This window comes from Arachis hypogaea, chromosome 20 (genome assembly GCF_003086295.3).
Source record: "Arachis hypogaea cultivar Tifrunner chromosome 20, arahy.Tifrunner.gnm2.J5K5, whole genome shotgun sequence".
In the NCBI taxonomy this organism is placed as follows: Eukaryota; Viridiplantae; Streptophyta; class Magnoliopsida; order Fabales; family Fabaceae; genus Arachis; species Arachis hypogaea.
In genome coordinates, this window is record NC_092055.1 from 132,621,662 (window position 1) to 132,640,308 (window position 18,647).

Consider the following 18,647-nt stretch of genomic DNA (forward strand, 5'->3'; position numbering starts at 1 on the left):
TGTCCTACTGGGTCATCAATTCGAATTGGGGCATTTTTCGCTGGTATATAAGATTTGGTTATACTCTTTGTATCAGAAAATGCATTAGGCAATTCATTTGCTATTCTTTGCAAATGTATAATCTTTCAAACTTATAGTTCACATTGCCTTGATCGAGGATCTAAATGCATCAAAGATGATGCTTTCCAATTAAGTTCCTTTTCAGAAAGCTTATTCTCTCCCTCTAATGTTGAAAATTTTGATTCATCAAAATAACATTCTGCAAACTGGGCTTTAAATACATCTCCAGTTTGTATCTCGAGATACCTCACTATAGAGGGAGAATCATATCCAACATATATTTTCAATTTTTTTTGAGGTCCCATTTCAGTGCGAGAAGGTGGTACAATGGGAACATATATCGCACACCCAAATATTCTTAAATGGGAAACATTTGGCTGCTGGCCAAAAGCTAATTACAAAGGAGAGAACTGATGGTAACTCGTTGGTCGCAAACGAATAAGTGATGCTGCATGTAAAATAGCATGCCCTCAAACCGAGGTCGGGAGATTTGTTCTCATAAGTAAGGGTCTAGCAATTAATTGGAGGTGTTTAATAAGTGATTCTACTAACCCATTTTGTGTATGAACATAAGCTACTGGATGTTCAACACTTATTCCATTAGCCATACGATAAGTATCAAAATCTTGGGAAGTAAATTCACCAGCATTATCAAGACGAATTGCTTTGATTTGATTTTCTAGAAATTGTGCTTCTAATCGAATAATTTTAGCAAGTAATCTCGCAAACGCCAGATTGCGAGAAGATAATAAGCACACATGTGACCATCTCGAAGATGCGTAATGAATGAAATATATTGATGGTTTAGAATTCACAAATGAAATCTCGTTGCAGGTATAGTTTCTAAACCAACAATAATCCTTTCATACAAAAGATTGTTTGTCACAAGTACAAACCCCTAAAATTATAACCGAAGTATTCAAACCTCGGGTCATTCTCCCTAGGAATTGCAACAAAGTGTCCTTGTTATTGGTTATGAGTTATGTTTGGGGTTAAGAGACAAGAAATATAAATGGTAAAGGAATTAAACTAACAACTAACAAAGATCTTGGCAAAGTATAAGAACTAGAAGTCCTATCCTAGTTATCCTCCTCAATTGTGATAAAAATTGTTCATTGCTCCCACTTAGTTAACCTCTAACCATGAAGGAAAGTCAAGTGGATGAATTAACTTGATTCCACAAGTCCTAGCCAACTCCCAAAGGAAAGACTAGCTTTAGTGGCATTCAAGTCAATTAGCAACTTCTAATAATTACCAATCAACAAAGGCATTAGATAACTCAAGAGTCACTAATTACTCTACCTAGGCCAAGAGGAACAAAATATAATTCATAACTAAAAGAAGCATTTCATCAAACACATAAAAGGCAATAAAGGTAAACCCATGAATTGCAAGAAGTAAAGAGAGATCTAACTACAATGACAAGAGATCCATAATAGAAAACCAAATCAAACATGAAAAAGCATGGAAATCATAAATTGCATTGAAAGAGAAATAGAGATCTACATAAGAATTCATAAAGCAAAAGGAAAATTGAAGCAAGAGTAGAAGTAGATCTAGATCTAAGAGAAGAGAACTAAAACCTAATCCTAATCCTAATTCTAGAGAGAAGAGAGAGCTTCTCTCTCTAGAAACTAACTTTCCCTCCAAAACTAAACTAAAACTAAACTAATGGTTCAAAAGTTGTGATTCCCCTTCAATCCTTGGGTTAAATAGCATCAGAGGTGAATTGGATTTGGGCCTGGGAAGCCCAGAATTCGCCCCCAGCGTTTCGCCTTTAAGTGAGTCACGTGCGAGCATCGACGCGTACGCGCCATGTACGCGTACGCGTCGCTTGACATTTTGCTTCAACGCGTACGCGTCATGCACGCGTACGCGTCGCCATGCGACCTCATCATTTCACGCGTGCGCGTCTGCTGCGCCTGCGCGTCAATCTCAGCATCCCAAATCCTTGTTTCTTCATGAGTTCTCCACTTGTTCTCCATCCCTAGCCTTTCCAATCTGAATTCACTAACAAACATATCAAGACATCTAGTGGAATCAAAGGTGAATCAAAATTGGCAATTAAGGGTCTAAAAAGCATGTTTTCACACTTAAGCAAAAATTAGGAGACAATCATGAAACCATGCTATTTCGTTGAATAAATGTGGGTAAAAGGTCATAAAATCTCCTAAATTAAGCACAAGATAAACCCTAAAAATGGGGTTTATCAACCTCCCCACACTTAAACCATAGCATGTCCTCATGCTAAAATCAAGAAAAAAACAAGGTATCAACATTTATTCAATGAAAACTAACTAAATACAATCTACCTACATGCAACTATCTATATGAATGTAATTGCTTGGTCAAAATAAATCAATTCCCAAGAGAACATATATAGGCACAAGGGCCAAGGGTTAGCACTTAAATCAAATCCACAATCGAATTGAGTTATTAAATATTTTTACAAACTTGCAAGAAACGTGATGATCATAGGTGGAAACATGTAATTGAGTAATCGAACCCTCACCGGAAGTGTTTGCACTCTAGTCGCTCAAGTATTTAGGGTTGATTCACTCAATTCTCTCCTAATCATGATTTTCAATATTTATTTTTCATCTAACAATCAACAAATATTTCATGCATGCATACAAATATCATGGGGTCTTTTCATAGGTTGTAATGGGGCTAGGGTTAAGGTAGGATGCATATTTGGTCAAGTGGACTTGAAATTTGAATCTTTGATAAGCTTAGATTTCCCACCTAACCCATGACATCCTATACAATTAAGTTCTAACCTAACTACCCATTCTTCACTTTTCACATACTCATGCATTTTCTTTTCATTTCACAATACTTATACATTGATTATTATTGAGCTTAACTTTGGGGTATTTTGTCCCCTTTTTATTTCTTTTTCTTTCTTTTCTATTTTTTTCTTTTCTTTTCCATATTTTTTTCTCTTTTTTTTTCTTATTTTTTTTCTATATACAAGAACATCAATGCATAAGATTTAACATTTGGTTAATACATGAGTATGTACCCAATTCCCAATATCTACAATAGAAATACAAAACACACCCTTTTTCTCAACCAATGTCCCAAATTTTCCTACACTTGAATGATACACACTCACTAGCCTAAGCTAATCAAAGATTCAAATTAAGGACATTTATTATTTTTCACTTTACGGCTTGTAATGTGCTAAATTAAAGAAAAAAGTGGGTTAATCGTAGGCTCAAAGTTGGCTAACAATGGAAGATAAAAGGTAAGGCTATTCGGGTAAGTGAGCTAAATGAAATGATGGCCTTAATCATATAAGTGCATGAATACACAAAATAATGGACATAAAGAATCAAACAAATCAAATATTACAATCATAGGAAGAGAATAATGCACACAAGAAGGAAGATAAGTGGTTATAAGATTTAACCACACAATTAGGCTCAAGTCTCACAAGGTTGTGTGTTCTTAGCTCAAAACATGTTCTACAAGATATATAATTCAAGCAAGTTCTATGAAAAGTTTTTACTCAAATCAATTGGGGTGCCCTATAGATAAAATCCTTGAAAAATCTCATTATTTTGACTAAGCTTATTGTGTATATATATGCAAAATAAGAAGATGCAACTAAAAATCCTAAAAAACCTAAAAATGAAATAAAAAAGTGTTGAGATTAGAAACTTGTCACCCAAAAGTGCCGAACGGTCGGACGACCTCCCTACACTTAAAAGTTTGCACCGTCCTTGGTGCACTCAAACATGAGCAAGGGGGTACGACGACTCTTCGAGTTGCTACCTTCAGCTGGTAGATCAACCGGTTGCTGCTTGTTCTTTCTTCCGCTTCCATGTTTGCTTGTGGTGCATCGTTCATGAAAAATAGAAAATAACACCATAAGAGGAGAAAATACAAAAGCAAGGAAGCATACATTGTTGGAATGAGGTAAAAACTACTAGAATTGAGTGAGTTAATCAGTGTGACATTAAGGAAAGTAGGTATGTGAATTCTAAATTGGGCGCCTTTTAGAACACACGCTAGCCTAAAAAGCGATGTCACAAAAAAGGCATACACGTTACTCATCCTAATGTGCTTGAAATGCTCTAAACTTCTAGGTTAGGATACTCAAACAAGCAATAAAGAGGCATGAGAGCATTCAAGCTAAACACATGGATGCATATGATCATGAAGTACAATGCATTGAGGTAAATGTACAACATCATCCATCAAGAAATTGCCTAATGAAAGAATAGGATTCAAATCACATGGTGGCCAAATCATGTAATTCAAAAGATTCAAAAGCTCGGAGGCAATTCTCATTCACTTGGTATTCACAAAAATGAGCATGAAAATTTCAAAACCAAGTAATGAATTGGAACCTCAACAAAAGAATCCAACAATGATCATCCAAAAATATTTATGCTAAAATAGCATTCAGCTAATAATAAGCAGCAATATATAGTAAACAAAATCAATAATCCAACACTTATAATGAAAAAGAGAAAATGAAATGAAAATTAAACTAACTAACGAACTACCTAAATGGTTATAAATGGTGTTTGGAAGTGTTGGATGAGGGGTAGGAGAAGGGAAGAAGAAAGGAGAAGGAAAGAGATGGAAAGAAGAGAAGAAAAGGAGATGATGAAGGAAGGTCATCCACGCGTACGCGTCTATCATGCGTGCGCGTGGATTGAGGTGAAATGGACGCGATGCGTACGTGTGGGTCATGCGTACGCGTGCATGGCAAACCAAAGAGGGGACACGTGCGCGTCCTCCACGCTTACGCGTGGGTTGATTTGTTCTTCAGGCTCAATGTTCGCACAGAGCAGGCGCAACTCTCGGGTTTTTTTGGCTGGGAGGTGAAAATCTGCAATCCACGCATACGCGTGCATGACGCGTGCGCGTGGAAGGTCGAAAATGCTTGATGCACGCGTACACGTGGAGCATGCGTGCGCGTGGGTTGATACTCTGTTTTTTAAAATTTATCATATTTTTGCACCAAACCAAGCATTCCAAACCTCCAAACAGCTAGCAAAACACCATAAAACCTTATTTACCCTACTAAACTACCAAATAAACTAAACAAATCCAACAAAACATGAAATTACACTAATTCTACCAATATTTACAAAAGAGAAAAAGGAAAGATTTTACCATGGTGGGGTGTCTCTCACCTAGCACTTTTGTTTATTGTCCTTAAGTTGGACTTATGGGGAGCTCCTCTCAAGGTGGCTTGTGCTTAAATTCATCTTAAACTCTCACCAATTCTTGGTTCTCCATTGTGCCCCAAGATTTTTCATGAGTTGCACCAAGTCTTGATGGAGTTCTTCACAAGCTTGGGGCTCCCAAAGTTGATCCTCTTCTTGTAATCCGGGATCCCACACTTTATTTTCACACATGTCTTGAAGTTGATCATCATTAATCTATCCGAGTGGCATAACCTTAGAATTCTCATTTAAGCGACCAAATATTCTCCTAGACCCAAGCAATCTAGCTCTATACCAACCCTTGCTATTAAGCTTTGAACATGTCACCCTCATGAACTTTGATTTAAATTGCCAACCACTAACCATCTCCCTTTTGCTCTAAAGGCACAAATTTTTTTAAGTTGACCATCTGTTTCAAGTAAACCATATTCAAGGGGAATGATAAAGCTTAAGGACAAGAGATTTACCTACTTGAATGAAAGAATGGATGGTGATGGCTTGGGGAGAGGTGTTTCCAATATGCTTGCTAGCTCCACTCCCTTGTGTTCTTCCTTGGTTACCTCCACCTCTTCATAAACTTCTTCAATTTCAATTCTTTGTTCATCAATTTCATCTAACTCTTCTCCATCACTCAAATCATAAATGGGAGGTTGAGAGAGATCTACCTCCACATTGCTTCCTATCTCATCGGGAGAAGGTTCTTCCAACTCAAAGGATTCACCACCAAGGAGGGTTGATGCATGATCTTCATCACCATGGGAACTCAACTCTTTCTTCATTCCTTCCAAGTCTTCATTCAACAATTGTTTTGGAGGTCGTGCACTCTCCTCTTCAACATCAAATTCAATCTTCTTGGAGGAATTTTCTATGATTTTAGCTTCCCATAGAGGTTCCGCATCTCCTAAATCTTCAACCACTTCTTCCTTTTCTTCAATGATCATAGGCTCCTCCAATTGCTCTAACATAACATAGCATTCCTCCTTCTCCACCGGAGTTTCCAATCTCTCCCCCATGCTTTGCTCTTCAATTGATTCTCCACATGTGACCATGGGAGTGCTTTGAGTACTCAAGCATTGGGAGGCTAATCGGCTTACTACCTCGGTCAAGGTAGCCACAAATTCTAGTGTCTCCCTTTGCATCTCTTCTTGCCCTTGAAGTATAAGGCCAAGGGTTTCATCCATTGAGGATTGAGGTGGATAAGAGGGTTCATTGTCTTGGATAAATGGTTCATAATAGGAAGGTGGTTCTTCTTGGTAAGGGTGTGGTGGTGTATATTGAGGTGGTTCTTGGGAGTATTGATATTGGAATGGTAGTTCCATGTATGGTTCATATGGTTCATAAGGTGGTTAGTATGGTGGATAAGGGTTAGGGTCATATGGAGGTGTTTGGTAAAAAGGGGCTTGTGAGTATGGTTGAGGACTATGTTGAGGGTATGGTTCATAGGCATATGGTGGTGGTTCTTGAAAGTCACAAGGAGATTCACCATAGCCATTTGATTGGTATGCATTATAGAATGGCTCTTGTTCATAGTGTGTTGGTGGAGGTTGTTGCCATGAGGATTGATCATATGCATATGGCTCCTCCCACCTTTGATTATCCCATCATTGATGCCTGTTATCATTGAAATTATTATTTCCTACAACATAATTTGAACCAAACTCATAGCCAAATGGGTGAGAATTCATAGTAGCAAGAGAAAATAGAAACAAAAGCTAATAAGAAAGAATGAAACAAAGTTCTAAAGCTAGCAAAAACTAACAAGCAATTCCAAAATCAAGCTATTCACAATATTCACATATATACAATAACCAATAACACAACACCATTGCAATTCTCCGGCAACGGCACCATTTTAATGAATGGAATATTGACGGTTTAGAATTCATAAATGAAATCTCGTTGCAAGTATAGTTTCTAAACTAACAATAATCCTTTCATACAAAAGATTGTTTGTCACAAGTACAAACCCCTAAAATTATAACCGAAGTATTCAAACCTCGGGTCATTCTCCCTAGGAATTGCAACAAAGTGTCCTTATTATTGGTTATGAGTTATGTTTGGGGTTTTCGAATTAAGAGACAAGAAATATAAATGGTAAAGGAATTAAACTAACAACTAACAAAGCTCTTGGCAAAGTATGAGAACTAGAAGTCCTATCCAAGTTATCCTCCTCAATTGTGATAACAATTGTCCATTGCTCCCACTTAGTTAACCTCTAACCATGGAGGAAAGTCAAGTGGATGAATTAACTTGATTCCACAAGTCCTAGCCAACTCCCAAAGGAAAGACTAGCTTTAGTGGTATTCAAGTCAATTAGTAACTTCTAATTACCAATCAACAAAGGCATTAGATAACTCAAGAGTCACTAATTACTCTACCTAGGCCAAGAGGAACAAAATCTAATTCATAACTAAAAGAAGCATTTCATCAAACACATAAAAGACAATAAAGGTAAACACATGAATTGCAAGAAGTAAAGAGAGATCTAACTACAATGACAAGAGATCCATAATAGAAAACCAAATCAAACATGAAAAATCATGGAAATCATAAATTGCATTGAAAGAGAAATAGAGATCTACATAAGAATTCATAAAGCAAAAGAAAAATTGAAGCAAGAGTAGAAGTAGATCTAGATCTAAGAGAAGAGAACTAAAACCTAATCCTAATCCTAATTCTAGAGAGAAGAGGGAGCTTCTTTCTCTAGAAACTAACTTTTCCTCCAAAACTAAACTAAAACTAAACTAATGGTTCAAAAGTTGTGATTCTCCTTCAGTCCTTGGGTTAAATAGCATCAGAGGTGAGTTGGATTTGGGCCTGGGAAGCCCAGAATTCGACCCCAGCGTTTTGCCTTTAAGTGAGTCACGTGCGAGTATCGACGCGTACGCGCCGTGTACGTGTACGCGTCACCATGCGACCTCATCATTTCACGCGTGCGTGTTTGCTGCGCCTGCGCGTCGATCTCAGCATCCCAAATCCTTGTTTCTTCACGAGTTCTCCACTTGCATGCTTTTCCTCTTCATTCCTTTGATCCATCCCTAGCCTTTCCAAATCTGAATTCACTAACAAACATATCAAGGCATCTAATGGAATCAAAGGTGAATCAAAATTGGCAATTAAGGGCCTAAATAGCATGTTTTCACACTTGAGCACAAATTAGGAGACAATCATGAAACCATAGTATTTCGTTGAATAAATGTGGGTAAAATGTCATAAAATCCCCTAAATTAAGCACAAGATAAACCCTAAAAATGGGTTTTATCAACGCGTCTATTAGAACCATAAAATATCTAAAAGATCCACATGGTAGATGAATAGGTCCACATATATTGTCTTGAATCCTTTCTAGGAATTCAGGAGATTTAAATCCAATCTTTACTGGTAATGGCCTTAAAATTAACTTCCCTTGAGAACATGCAGCACAACAAAATTCACTAAATTTAAGAATCTTCTGGTTCTTTAGTGAATGTCCATGGGAGTTTTTAATAATTCTCCGCATCATGGTTGTTCCCGGATGACCCAATCGGTCGTGCCAAGTTATGAATTCATTTGGGTTAGTAAACTTCTGATTTACAATGGCATGTGATTTAATTGCACTAATCTTGGTATAATATAATCCAGATGACAGTAAGGGTAACTTTTCTAATATAACATTTTTATTTAAATCATGAGTTGTGATACATAAGTACTCATGACCTCCCTCATTCATAGTCTCAATATGATATTCATTTTGGCGAATATCTTTAAAACTCAATAAGTTCCTTAGAGACTTAGTAGACAATAGTGCATTATTTATTAAAAATTTTGTTCCTCCGCGAAATAAAATTATAGCTCTTCTGGAGCCTTCTATCACATTGCCTGAGCCAATAATAGTATTAACATATTCTTCTTTTGACACAAGATGGGTAAAATATATATCACTTTTGAGAATGGTGTGCGAACTTGCACTATCAGCAAGGCATACATCTTCATAATATGTCCTTACCATTTTTCTTCAAATACAAATAATAATAATAATAATAATAATAATAATAATAATAATAATAATAATAATATGAGTAAAAGTACATGTACAGAAAAATTATTCACATGAATACTTAAACACATATATTAAACTATTTCATCATTGATCAAATAGCCAATATTTCCTTCAAGATTCTCAAAGAAATTAGATACATCATAATGAGTGGTGGAATTTTCATCATTTGAAACAAAATTTTTTTCCTTTCCTTTGTCATCCTTTTTCAAAGATACTTGATAAAGACCGACTAGGTGCCTTGGAGTACGACAGGTATGCGACCAATGGCCCTTTCCACCACAACGGAAACACTTATCCTCTGTTGATTTATTTTGCCCAGAGTTTCTTTCTTTATCCAACTTCTAGTGAGATCCTTTCTTGTGAACATAATTCCAATTCCTTCCATAATTTTTCATGTTACTAAAACCTTGCCATTTACCTCTTCTGGGGTAATGACTTGCCGCATTTACTTCAAAAAATGGGGCGGCGCCAGTTGGGCGCGCTTCATGATTTTTTAAGAGCAACTCATTGTTGCGTTCATCAACAAGAAGGCAAAAAATTAACTTAAAATATTTTTAACCCTTTTTCTCGATACTGCTGCTGCAAGAGCACATTCGAGGCATGGAAGGTCGAGAAAGTTTTCTCTAACATATTGGGCTTGATGAAGTATCACCGTCTTTTAATGATTGTACCTTTCTTCAAGGTCTTTCCACAGATCATGATCTTTTAATGTGAGATATTCGTTTTTCAATCCTTCGTCAAGAAGGAAAATCTTGGCTTTGGCTTTATCCTTTTGGGATGTATTATTTTCAGCCTTAATGGTATCTCCAAGATCCATTGAATCAAGATGCATGGATTTTAGCATCAAGTATCCAAGATAAATAATTGTTTCCAGATATATCAAGAACATTAAATTCAAGATGAGAGAGATTCGACATAATAAAAATTGGTTACCTGGAGTCTTCCTAAAATTTTATCAGAGTCCCGTGCTGATAACGTGTTATAAAATAACTAAATAAATAAATAAGAAAGAGGTAACAAATATAAAATAAAAAAATATAAAGAGAGAGAAGAGTGTGTTAGCAGTATACGAGGGAAAGAGAAAATTTTATTGATTGTTCGTGTATATATGCCCTATTTATACATACATAAAGTATTTATTTTTCAACTTTCATTTAATGTGATTCTCTTAAAAATTGGCATTCACATCCTTCATTCTTATCACAACATATAGTGATATTTAACGTATTAATCACATACCATGATTTGTCACTTTTTTTTTCTACTTTGATAATCAATATTTTAAATATTTTTATAAAATTAATAAAAAAAAAAGTTAGAAAACAATTTGTATGTATCGATGGTATAATTTTCTGTCAATTATGATAATAATTAATGACATAGTTTAACACCTTTTTAATTTTTATTTGTTAGTTCACGAGTACGATTTTTTTATTAAAACAAAAAAAAGAAAAATATTAGTACATACAATTTAATAGACATTTCTTCCAAGGTTAAAGATATGTTCATTTAAATTTCACTTTCGTTGGGTTTCACTCTATTATTCAGATCATATAAAATGGAGATCAAACCATTCCAAAATTCATATTATCATAGAAAGACTTCGTGTTGGCCATGTGACTTCATATATAGAATTTAAAAAAAAAAACATAAAAAATAAAAATAAAACAGCAAACAAATACTTTTGTGAATATATGTGAGAAATTTTTGGAGATTAGTAATTTTTAGTATTTTTTGTTATTATTTGACTAATATAAATATTAAATTATTTTTAACAAATAAATTTTACTAATTTATGTGTGTAAATTCTGAAAAACGTGAGTATAAATTGTATTAATTCATGTGTGTAAAACTCTGATAAATTTTATATATACAAATTATATGTTTCTTGTGTGCAAAACATCTATAAATATGAGTGCAAATTATTATTGGCAAAGTGCTGATAAAAAATAATAATATTTGTTAATCACATAATATTGCTCTATATCGTCTCTGTCTCAAAGTTGGGATAAGGTCCGTTTAGGCTATTTACAGCATAGAATTTCTTTATAAAGAATACTAGATGACCATCAAAATTTATTATTTTTTACCCTCATTTAGTCATCAATGTTTAAAGTTATAGATAAAGTATGTTGTTGGATTACTAGACTAAAAGAATTGAATTGATGACTAAGTGATGGCCAAAAACAATAAATTCTAATGGCCTCCTAACATTTTTCTTTCTTTATTTATGAAATTAGTTTCTTATATTCAGTAAAATGTCTACAAGTTTATTTTTATTTTTTATTTTTGGAAAATATTTTAAGAAGCCTCCTAAGAACCCAAGGACAAGGTTAGGGATGGCAACGGGTGCCTATGGGAGGCGGGGACATGCCCCCGTCCCCCGCCCCCATGGTGTACAAAATTGTGATTCACACTTTTCACAACTCTGCACAACTAACCAGCAAGTGCATTGGGTCGTCCAAGTAATAAACCTTACGTGAGTAAGGGTTGATCCCACGGAGATTGTCGGCTTGAAGCAAGTTATGGTCATCTTGTAAATCTCAGTCAGGCAGATTCAAATGGTTATGGGGTTTTGATAATTAAAAGATAAATAAAACATAAAATAAAATAAAGATACTTATGTAATTCATTGGTGGGAATTTCAGATAAGCGTTTGGAGATTCTTTGTTGCTTCTAAACCTCTGCTTTCCTATTGTATTCTTCCAACCATGCGTGCTCCTTTCCATGGCAAGCTGTATGATCCTCTCGGATGAAAATACCAGGTACGATCTCTGCACGGCTAATCAACTGTCGGATTTCTCGTCTCGGATGAAAAATACCATGTACAGCTACCGCACAGCTAATCATCTGTCAGTTCTCACTAGCGTCGGAATAGGACCCTTGTCCTTTTGCACACTGTCACTGCGCCCAACATTCGCAAGTTTGAAGCTCGTCACAGTCATCCCCTCCCAGATCCTACTCGGAATACCACAGACAAGGTTTAGACTTTCCGGATCTCAGGAATGGCTGCCAATTGGTTCTAGCCTATACCACGAAGATACTAATCTCACAGACTCGGTCCGTGTATTAGATATCTAAGAGAATATACTCCGGCTGTCGTCCAATGACTACGTTGAATATCATGTAGACCGCTTGTGGTTGTCAGGCACGCGGATCTTGGCTAAGCGAGTAACGAAGATAGTGGGTGATTGTCACGGGTCACCCCTTCATTCTGACTTAACTGAATTAAGTACAAGAGTATATCTTGGAGAAGAAGTAGGCGTGAATTGAAGGAAAAAATAATAGTACTTGTATTAATTCATGAAGAACAGCAGAGCTCCACACCTTAATCTATGGGGTATAGAAACTCCACCGTAGAAAATACATAAGTGAAAAAGGTCTAGGCATGGCCGTGAGGCCAGCCTCCAAATGTAACATAAAAGGGTTTCAAAGATGATAAAGTCTGAAAGTATACAATAGTAAAAAGTGCTATTTATACTAAACTAGTTACTAGGGTTTACAGAAAGTAAGTAACTAAGTGAATATAGTGCAGAAATCCACTTCCGGGGCCCATTTGGTGTGTGTTTGGGCTGAGCATTGAAGCTTTCACGTGCATAGGCTGTTCTTGGAGTTAAACGCCAGCTTAGGTGCCAGTTTGGGCGTTTAACTTCAGTTTTGGTGCCAGTTCTGGCGTTTCCAGAAAGTTTTTGGCTGGCTTTTAGCGCCAGTTTGGGCCATCAAATCTCAGGCAAAGTATGGACTATTATATATTGATGGAAAGCCCAAGATGTCTACATTTCAACGCAATTGAGAGCGCGCCAATTGGACTTCTGTAGCTCCAGAAAATTCACTTCGAGTGCAGGAGGGTCAGAATCCAACAGCATCTACAGTCCTTTTTTAGTCTCTGAATCAGATTTTTGCTCAGGTCCCTCAATTTCAGCCAGAAAATACCTGAATTTACAGAAAAATACACAAACTCATAGTAAAGTCTAGAAATGTGATTTTTTCATAAAAACTAATAAAAATATAATAAAAAGTAACTAAAACATACTAAAAATTATGTAAAAATAATGCCAAAAAGGGAATAAATTATCCGCTCATCACAACACCAAACATAAATTGTTGCTTGTCCCGAAGCAACTAAAAATGAAATAGGATAAAAAGAAGAGAATATACAATAAATTCCAAAAATATCAATGAAGCTTAGTTCCAATTAGATGAGCAGGGCTAGTAGCCTTTTTACTTCTGAACAGTTTTGGCATCTCACTTTATCCTTTGAAGTTCAGAATGATTGGCATCCATATTAGGAACTCAGAATTCAGATAGTGTTATTGATTCTCTTAGTTCAGTATGATGATTCTTGAACACAGCTACTTTATGAGTCTTAGTCGTGACCCTAAGCATTTTGTTTTCCAGTATTACCACCGGATACATAAATGCCACAGACACATAACTGGGTGAACCTTTTTAGATTGTGACTCAGCTTTGCTAGAGTTCCCAGTTAGAGATGCCCAGAGCTCTTAAGCACACTCTTTTTTGCTTTGGACCACGACTTTAACTGCTCAGTCTCAAGCTTTTTACTTGACACCTTCACGCCACAAGCACATGGTTAGGGACAGCTTGGTTTAGCCGCTTAGCCCAGGATTTTATTCCTTTGGGCCCTCCTATCCATTAATGCTCAAAGTCTTGGATCCTTTTTTTACCCTTGCCTTTTGGTTTAAAGGGTTATTGGCTTTTTCTGCTTGCTTTTTCTTTTTCTTTCTTTTTTCTTTTTTTCTTTATTTTTTTTCGCCATTTTTTTCTTTTTTTTTCGCAAGCTTTGTTTTTCACTGCTTTTTCTTGCTTCAAGAATTAATTTTATAATTTTTCAAATTGTCAATAACATTTCTCCTTTTTTATTATTCTTTCAAGAGCCAACAATTTTAACATTCATAAACAACAAATTCAAAAATATGCACTGTTCAAGCATTCATTCAGAAAACAAAAAGTATTGCCACCACATCAAAATAATTAAACTAATTTTAAGATAGAATTCGAAATTCATGTACTCCTTTTTCTTTTTCAGAAAATATTTTTTCCATTTAAGAAAGGTGAAGGATTCATAGGATATTCATAGCTTTAAGATATAGACACTAAACACTAATGATCATGTAATAAAGACACAAACATAGACAAAACATAAAGCATAAAAACCGAAATACAGAAAAATAAGAACAAGAAAATTAAAGAACGGGTCCACCTTAGTGATGGCGGCTAGTTCTTCCTCTTGAAGATCTTATTGAGTGCTTGAGCTCCTCTATGTCTCTTCCTTGCCTTTGTTGCTCCTCTCTCATGGCCTTTTGGTCCTCTCTGATTTCATGGAGGATGATGGAGTGCTCTTGGTGCTCCACTCTTAGTTGCTCCATGTTGGAACTTAATTTTCCTAAAGAGGTGTTGATTTACCCCCCAATAGTTGTGTGAAGGAAAGTGCATCCCTTGAGGAATCTCAGGGATTTCTTGATGAAGAACTTCCTCATGCTCTTGTTGAGGTCCATGAGTGGGCTCTCTTGTTTGCTCTATCCTCTTCTTAGTGATGGGCTTGTCTCCTTCAATGAGGATGTCTCCCTCTATGACAATTCCAGCTGAATTGCATAGGTTACAGATGAGATGAGGGAAGGCTAACCTTGCTAAAGTAGAGGGCTTGTCCGTCACCTTGTAGAGTTCTAGAGATATGATCTCATGAAATTCTACTTACTCTCTAATAATGATACTATGGATCATGATAGCGCAGTCTATTGTAACTTCAGACCGGTTGCTAGTAGGAATGATAGAACGTTGGATAAACTCCAACAATCCCCTAACCACGGGCTTGAGGTCAAGCCTTCTTAATTGAACCGGCTTGCCTCTTGAGTCTCTCTTCCATTGAGCTCCTTCCACACAGATGTCTATGAGGACTTGATCCAACCTTTGATCAAAGTTGACCCTTCTAGTGAAAGGATGAGGATCTCCTCTCATCATTGGCAAGTTAAATGCCAACCTCACATTTTTTGGACTGAAATCCAAGTAATTCCCCCGAACCATTGTGAGCCAATTCTTTGGGTTCGGGTTCATACTTTGATCATGGTTCTTAGTGATCCATGCATTAGCATAAAACTCTTGAACCATTAAGATTCTGACTTGTTGGATGGGGTTGGTGAGAGCTTTCCAACCTCTTCTTTGAATCTCATGTCGGATCTTCGGATATTCACTCTTTTTTAGCATGAAGGGGACTTCGGGGATCACCTTTTTCTTGGCCACAACTTCATAGAAGTGGTCTTGATGGACCTTTGAGATGAATCTCTCCATCTCCCATGACTCGGAGGTGGAAGCAATTGCCTTCCCTTTCCTCTTTCTAGAGGTTTCTTCGGTCTTAGGTGCCATTGATGGTTATGGAAAAACAAAAAGAAGAGCTTTTTCCACACCAAACTTAAAAGGTTTGCTCGTCCTCGAGCAAAAGAAGAAAGAAAGGATGAGAAGAAGAAGAAATGGAGGAGATGGAGGGGAGTAGTGAATTCGGCCAAGGGGGGTTTAAGTGTGTATGATGTATGAAATTGAAGGTGGTAAGGAGGGGTATTTATAGGGTAAGAGAGAGAGGGAAGTCGTGTATGAGGGGTTGGGTTTGGGAGAGAAATGGTTTGAATTTGAATGGTGAGGTAGGTGGGGTTTTATGATGGATGGATGTGAATGGTGAAGAGATTGTGGGGAAGAGGGTAGGATTTGATAGGTGAATGATATTTGGGGAAGAGGTATTGATGGGATTGGTAAAGGATATTTTGGGAAGAGTGTTAGGAAGAGGTGTGAAGAAGAGAGAGAGTGAGTTGGGGTAGGTGGGGATCCTGTGGGGTCCACAGATCCTGAGGTGTCAAGGAATTCTGCTCCCGGCACTATTCTGGCATTTAAACGCCCTCTGTGTGCCATTTCTGGCGTTAAACACCAGCTCTGCTACCTTTCTTGGCATTAAAAGCCAGTCTGCTGCCCCTTTCTGGCGTTTAACGCCAGCCATACACCATTTTCTGGCGTTAAACGCCAGTCTGTCTGCCATTTCTGGCGTTTAACGCTAGCCAGACACCAGACACCCTTTTCTGGTGTTAAACGCCAGTTTGGCTGCCATTTCTGACGTTTAACGCCCAGAATGCTGCCAGACTAGGCGTTAAACGCCCATTCTGCTATCCTTACTAGCGTTTAAACGCCAGTAAGCCTGTTCTCCAGGGTATGCTGTTTTTGACGCTATTTTTTTTATTTTGCTTTAATTCTGCAGTTATTTTTGTGACTCCACATGATCATCTACCTAAAGAAAACATAAAATGACAATGGAATATAAATAAATATAATTAAATAACATTGGGTTGCCTCCCAATAAGCGTTTCTTTAATGTCAATAGCTTGACAGTGAGCTCTTAGAGAGCTTCACAGAGACTCAGAGCTTAATGGTGGCCTCCCAACACCAAACTTAGAAGTTGAGTGTGGGGGCTCTATTTGACTTTGTATTGAGAGAAAATTTCCATGCTTCCTCTCTATGGTTACAGAAGAAGATCCTTGAGCCTTAAACACAAGGTAGTCCTCATTCAATTGAAGGACTAACTCTCCTCTGTCCACATCAATCACAGCTCTTGCTGTGGCTAGGAAGGGTCTTCCAAGGATAATGGATTCACCTTCATCCTTTCCAGTGTCTAGGATTATGAAGTCAGCAGGATGTACAGGTCTTCAACCTTCACTAGGACATCCTCTACAAGTCCATAAGCCTGTTTCATTGATTTGTCTGCCATCTCTAATGAGAATTTAGCAGCTTGTACCTCAAAGATCCCTTGTTTCTCCATTACAGAGAGTGGCATGAGGTTTATACTTGAACCAAGGTCACACAGAGCCTTCTTAAAGGTCATGGTGCCTATAGTACAAGGTATTAAGAATTTTCCGGGATCTGGTTTCTTCTGAGGTAATTTCAGTTGAACCAAAGCATTCAGTTCATTGATGAGCAATGGAGGTTCATCCTCCCAAGTCTCATTACCAAATAACTTGGCATTCAACTTCATGATTGCTCCTAGATACTGAGCAACTTGCTCTTCAATAATATCTTCATCTTCTTCAGAGGAAGAATACTCATCAGAGCTCATGAATGGCAACAGTAAGTTCAGTGGAATCTCCATGGTCTCTTTATGAGCCTCAGATTCCTTTGGTTCCTCATTAGGAAACTCCTTAGTAGTCAGTGGACGTCCATTGAGGTTTTCCTCACTGGAAATCACTACCTCTTCCTCCTCTATAGTTTCGGCCATGTTGGGTATATTTATGGCCTTGCACTCTCTCTTTGGATTCTCTTCTGTATTGCTTGGGAGAGTACTAAGAGGGATTTCAGTAACTCTTTTACTCAACTGGCCCACTTGTGCCTCCAAATTTCTGATGGAGGACCTTGTTTCAGTCATGAAACTGAGAGTGGTCTTAGATAGATCAGAGACTATGGTTGCTAAGTCAGAGATGCTCTGCTTAGAATTCTCTATCTGTTGCTCAGAAGATGATGGAAAAGGCTTGCTATTGCCAAACCTATTTCTCCCACGATGATTATTATTAAAGCCTTGTTGAGGCTTCTGTTGATCCTTCCATGAGAAATTTGGATGATTTCTCCATGAAGGATTATAGGTGTTTCCATAGGATTCTCCCATGTAATTCAACTCTTCCATTGCAGGGTTCTCAAGGTCATAAGCTTCTTCTTCAGAGGAAGCTTCTTTAGTACTGCCAGATGCAGCTTGCATTTCAGTCAGATTCTGAGAAATCATATTGACTTGCTGAGTCAATATTTTATTCTGATCAATATGGCATTCAGAGTGTCAATCTCAAGAACTCCTTTCTTCTGAGTCATCCCATTATTCACAGGATTTCTTTCAGAGGTGTACATGAACTGGTTATTTGCAACTATTTCAATGAGTTCCTGGGCTTCTGTAGGTATTTTCTTCAGATGAAGAGATCTACCAGTAGAGTGATCCAATGATATCTTGGACAATTCAGATAGACCATCATAGAATATACATAGGATGCTCCATTCTGAAAGCACGTTAGAAGGACACCTTCTGATCAATTGCTTGTATCTTTCCCAAGCTTCATAGAGGGATTCACGTTCCTTCTATCTGAAAGTTTGGACTTCTACTCTGAGCTTGCTCATCTTTTGAGGTGGAAAGAATTTGGCCAAGAAAGCATTGACCAACTTTTCCCAAGAGTTTAGGCTTTCTTTAGGTTGTGAATCCAACCATATCCTAGCTCTGTCTCTTACAGCAAAATGGAAAAGCATAAGTCTGTAGACCTCAGGATTAACCTCATTGGTCTTAACAGTGTCACAGATTTGCAAGAATTCAGCTAAGAACTGATGAGGATCTT

At 37.2% G+C, this 18,647-nt stretch overlaps 1 non-coding gene across 1 annotated transcript; it reads left to right on the top strand.

Moving 5' to 3' along the window:
* The first annotated feature begins 18,321 nt into the window (after window positions 1-18,321).
* On the top strand, window positions 18,322-18,429 carry LOC112787875 (small nucleolar RNA R71). The gene has a single exon (XR_003195262.1). It is a non-coding gene; the product is annotated as a small nucleolar RNA R71 (small nucleolar RNA).
* The last annotated feature ends 218 nt before the right edge of the window (window positions 18,430-18,647 follow it).